General features: G+C 32.8%; 1 protein-coding gene across 2 annotated transcripts in view; it reads right to left on the minus strand.

Moving 5' to 3' along the window:
- Nucleotides 1-5,350, minus strand: part of tax1bp1b (Tax1 (human T-cell leukemia virus type I) binding protein 1b) — a 45,274-nt gene extending 39,924 nt beyond the window's left edge. For both annotated transcript variants that reach the window (XM_067449078.1, XM_067449077.1), the window contains exon 1: nt 5,197-5,350. The gene's annotated coding sequence lies outside the window, so the exon portion shown is untranslated. The remainder of the gene's footprint in view (nt 1-5,196) is intronic.
- Between the last annotated feature and the right edge of the window lie 650 nt (nt 5,351-6,000).

Raw genomic sequence — 6,000 nt, forward strand, 5'->3', positions numbered from 1 at the left:
CCAATATGGAAGTAATGTAAACTGCAATACCTCGACTGACCACTAGGGACAGGCTCCAGAAGGGAACAGAATCTCATTGAGCCCCATGTTAAAATTCCCAACTTTACAGCAGAAAAAAACATGTTTACAGCCTGGTACAAATTGTGTACGACTAATTTTGACCTTCATGACAACTGTGAGGGGTGGAATTTTTTAGAACTCATTCGTGTTTATATAAAGCCTTAAAGTTCTGCATAATTAAGGGTGTGGTAACTTTGGGTGACAGGATAGCCATTTATCCGCCGTCTATAGTCATTGCATCACATAAGCTCCGCCCACATCCCGCCTTTTCGCCCATTTTCTGTTATCCGGGACCGGGAGTGACACACGATGACTCGCTCGCAAGATGGCAATGCCCAGCTCGCCCCTACTTTAGACTTCAGAACGTCTTATCGGAATCCTATGGGTGACGTCACGGACATTACGTCCATATTTTTTTATGTTTGCGCTTTTGAGGAGTGCCGTTCTGGCAGCGCGTGTACTTCAGATGATCATTGCAATCCATCACAGTTCTGCTGCCTATTGCACAAAACTAGGATAAGGTATTAAGCCAGTATATTTTGGTAATCCTGGCTCAACTGGCTCAATTTTTGCACTAATATAGGGTCATTTTTCATTATCGTTATCGTTCTTCACAGCGGTGTAATAAATTTCGCATACAGATGACAAGATCACCAAGATATCCCGGCTTAATCCCTGATCCTAGTTTTGTGCAATTGGCCCCTGATCGCTAGAAAGCTTGTCAAAATAAACACTCAAACTGAGCAAAAAAAACATTAAAATTTGAATTTTTAAAGAGAAATGTAGGAGGATTTCGATATAAGAGAAGTGGAGCTTGAGTTTGTTGATCAGCCCTATTTGTATTAACCACAACCACTACTCTGACCTAAGCGTGCACTTCAGATGATCAATGCAATCCGTCACAGTTCTGATCGCAAGAAAGCTCGTCAAAATGACCACTCAAACTGTAAATGTTTAGCTCACCCACAAATTCTGCATTCTAATTCTCTCATGTCGTTTTTGCGCGTCACGCAATCATTTGAACGTTCGAGTTTACTACAGTATGTGCGTTATTGTTAATCTGTTCATCATATAAAGCAATTGTTCATGGTTTACGATGCCTTAATGACATTTTTTGAATATCTCAATTTTTGTTTGGAAGTTCAATGAAAAACAACATGATTTTGAGTACATGATGACAGATTACATTTGTAAATTTGTGTTTGGGTGAATTATACCTTATAGATAGGCCTACTACAGCAAGTTGAGCCTGGGATAAAACAGCTCTATATCGCAAATCATATCGTTTCCATCACGATACATATCGTCACATTTTGCCACGATAAAGTTTAACGGTATATTGTTACACCCCAATTTATAAAGTTATAAATACGGAAATGTTTCTTACATAAACGAATCACTTCGCTTCAGAAGGCTTTATTAACACACAGGAGCTGTCTGGATTACTTTAAGATGGATGAATGCGCTTTTTGAGCTTCAAAATCTAGGGTACTATTCACCAGGCTTGTGCACAATTCAGAATTGAATTGAGAATGACTCCTAAATTCCTAATCAATTCTTGAATTTGAACTGAATTTGAATTGATGTCAAAAACAGGATGTAGAATTACAATTCAATTTTGAATTAAAGGAAGTAGAACTGAAATTCAAGAAAAATTCATATACATGTCCATCTTGCCATAGCAGCTTCCTCTGCATCTGTTGAGAGAATCTTTAGTTTTGCAGGAAAGATCTTCCGACCAGAACGGTGCAGACTCGATGATAAAACAGTTGAGGAGCGTTGGAGAATTAGATACATCAGTGTTGCTCAGTGAGTTTTGCACTGGAATTAATGATAACTGCATTTAATACAACTTTGTGTTATTTGATTACTTTGAAATTAAAATAACATAGGGGAGAAAAACCTAATTAAACAACATTGAGGGGGTCATTTATTTCAATTGATCATTATCTGTATTTCAGAACTAAATGTATATAGGGTTTAGGAGTGACACTGTAAAAAATAAATCTCGGGTCTTGTAATTTTCACAGGTGATAATTAAAAATAGTGTGTATTATTTCTTTAAAAAAATGTGGTTCAGTGTTGAATAGAAATAAAACTAAGAGATACACTTTCCTAATTTGTTTAAGGAAATTTTGAGGCTTAAATTAGGGAACCGATTAAGCTGATAAAATTAGGAAAATACGGTTCCTTGTTTATTTTAAGAGAATTAGCCCAATTGTGCAGTTTTATTTAGAGACACCATTGTTAGTTCCCAGCAATGTTTTGCATATGGCTGGAAATGGAGATTAATATTGAAATTTTTATGTATTTTAATGTTTAATTCATAAAAGTTTAATGTGTTAAACAACACTTTTGTTTGAGCGAAGGGAAACATCTGTTAATGTATAATGTTCATTTATATTTGATATTTGAAAGAATTTCTGTTATGTTGAAGTTTTGACCGTTACCATTGTGCAGAAGTGTAGAGTTTATGGTTAGGTTGTGATGTGATTGTGAATAAATTATTCTTATTCTTATGAATGCTGCTTTGTTCAATAAGCAATAACTTGTTTTGTACTTGTGCCAGCATCAAACAGATTAATTGAATAACATAACTGAAAGTGAAATATAAACAGGTCATTTCCATTTACTCTAATTATATATATATATATATATATATATATATATATATATATATATATATATATATATATATATATATATATATATATATATATATATATATATATATATATATATATTAGAGTAAATGGAAATGACCTGTTTATATTTCACTTTAGTGGAATGTGCTAAAGTCATTAATGGAATGTGCTTTTTATTTAAGTTGATTTTGAAAAGAAAAGAAAATTATATGTATATATATATATTTTTTTTTTTTCTTCCAAAAATCAACTTAAATAAAAAGCACATTCCACTAATAAGATTGAATTCATCATAAAAACTACTGAAATATCATGTGTAATATTGTTACCATCCTTTTTTTAAAGTAGATACTGTGTAATATTTTTACAGTGATGTGTGTAATAAAATTGTGTTATTCATTTACAAAATGAATGTAATTGTTGTATTACTGAGGTAAAATGTGTAATTTAATAAGTTACTAATCATATTAAAAGGAAATTGCTTTGCATTGATAAAGCAATCCAAACCACATTTATAATGGGTAACTTATAACAGTACGCAATTACATTTCCAAAGTAAACCTTTATAACACTGAATGTTTGTGAGATTTAACACATTCTTTCTGTTGTGTGACTGTGGAATTTCTTTGAATTGTCATGAATTCAATTCTACTTCATGTCATTCCAATTCAAATTCAACTTCCCGTGGGAAGGAGTCAATTCTATTCAAACTCAACTTCCTGTGGGAAGGAGTCAATTTAATTCAAATTCCAATTCATGATGATGGAGGCCAATTCTGAAATTCTGAATTTTGCACAAGCCATGCTATTCACTTATATAAAGCTCAGAAGAACCCGTATATTTTTTAACTCCGAATGTGTTTGGCTAAAAGAAGAAAGTCATATCAGGTTAGGAAGGCATGAGGATGAGTATGGGGTAATTTTCTTTTTTTGGGTGAACTGACCCTTTAAACAAATGAATATAATAATGTATTAATGCAAACTGCATGTATTGTAACCAAGGTAACTGGGTCAAATTATTATACAATTATTACTTACCACATCTATCAAACTAGGAAATGTACCTTTTTTATTGTCTGACTAAAATGTTCGCCATGTCTCACGCATATATGGTGATGACTCAGTAAGGAATGAACAGTCTGCTGATTGAGTTTCTGTGTGGTTGTGAACAGTCAACACTAGACACACTGATAAGACAGAAAGTCGTTTGTTTTGTAATCATGGTAATCCCTAAATAATATTTCAGTGGCAGATTTGTGCGTAGTGGTTTACCTGACTAGTTTTTAGGCATTTGGTGCTTATTATGTGAGGAACACGTGATGAACATAAAACCCTACTTTTCATATACTTCACTAAACTGTCACATAATCTGCTTTTATTTAATCTAAAGAAACGCAACATCCTTTTATGTAGGATAAGAGAGCTGTAACTACAGCAGCAGAGCATAGATTTGCTGATACTAGAGACTCTGTCATGCCTTCAGAAACGGCTGAGCTCTGCTAAAAACAACGCTGTCTATTTTTTCACACGACACACATGCACGCAAAGGAGTGCAAACTTCCGACAATAGCACATATAAAATACTAACATCCTCTCAAATCAAAAATAGTATTGCCTTTATCCGACTAGTGACGTCACACATGACGTGTTTACTAACTTAAAAATGTAACCAAAAAAACCGCTTCGAGTCGTTTACACAATAATTTAGCCCTGTAACAAAATGACATTAATAATTTAGTTAACGTATAACTTCCGTGAAACTAATTTGCCTGGCAATCCAAAGGTCGTCACAACACAGTCACAGATTATTGACACAACACAAACAAAAGTATGACATTAGATAATTTAGCCACAAATCAATAATTTATAAGTTTAAATGACTGTCACAAAACGATATATCTCAATACTTGCGTTTTATGTGTCATTAATGTGTCTCTAATAGGCCTGAGTTACTAGCACGGATACTTACAACTTCATTCCAGTGTTTATCATGTTGTGACAAAAAATAATTTAGTTTAATAAATTATTTATTACACCGCACAGTATACATATTATACAACGTTACATATTTATACCAAATATAGTCTTTACGTCACGTTTTTATATTAGCTAAGCTAGTAGTAGCGATGTAGCCTGCTAGCAGGTTTTAGCGTCTTAGCCGTCTGGCTAAACAATAACAATCCATAATGCCAAGACAATTACATCTTATTAGCTTTTGCCATTTATTCAGTTCAATCATCCCAAACCAACATCTTACTTGCTCGTTATTTCTCTATATAAAAAAGAAGATAAATTGTTATATTAAGTCAAGTCAAAGTGTAACGTTAAGGCCGATAGTTAAAGACTAACCCTTATCATGCTCACGACCAACTGTATTTCACCAAAACAGAGCTCAAAATTATATTACAAGTTAAAAATAAAATCATAATAGATAGGAAAGACTAATACGCATATGACATATAATAGAAGTAAATAAAAAGACGGTACGATACCTCATTTTCTGGCTGAAGTATCACAAAAAATCCCAGCGCTGTGTTTGACGCACTTTCCAGTCTCAGCTCAAGTACATCCCCCTGTCCGTGTCAGTGGTTTCCCGGAACAACACAATAACAACAACAACAGCACACACACACACGCCACACATATCCTAATGTAGTTTACAATCACCATCACCAGGCTATGATGACTAACGACACGTATGATACTTCTATTAGAAAAAAAAATAGAAGGTAAAATTCAAACGATGTTGGTTTATTGTGTATGATAAACGAATCTAGTAATAACAAAATCTACAAAACTATCTTTATTGAGGCTCTTTAGTTATAACTTTCCGCGAGGCTATTTTGTCACTAATAAATTACCATAATATGAAATTGAAACATTGTTTTAGATAGATTGTAAGCATAGGTACTCAAACTAATTTATATTGATTAAGTAACTATTCTCGCGTTATATATATATATATATATATATATATATATATATATATATATATATATATATATATATATATATATATATATATATATATATATTCCATACCAGTTAAATGTCCCAAGAGTGAGCATATACAAGCAAAAAAAGATTTTTATTAAATACAAATAATACAAGTTTTCTGGGATTAATTCATATGACAGATAAAATAACAGACTAAGTAAAGGCCATTTAAAGTAATTTATTTGTGTTCTAAAAATAAATCTATTATGAGATTCTGAGGATGTCCCGCCTTCCCTTGAATGCCATTGGATCAAGAGAAATAAAACGTATGGAGGCACATGTGTCAATCATTGATTATC

The sequence above is a fragment of the Pseudorasbora parva genome, chromosome 7, assembly GCF_024679245.1.
Source record: "Pseudorasbora parva isolate DD20220531a chromosome 7, ASM2467924v1, whole genome shotgun sequence".
Taxonomy (NCBI): domain Eukaryota; kingdom Metazoa; phylum Chordata; class Actinopteri; order Cypriniformes; family Gobionidae; genus Pseudorasbora; species Pseudorasbora parva.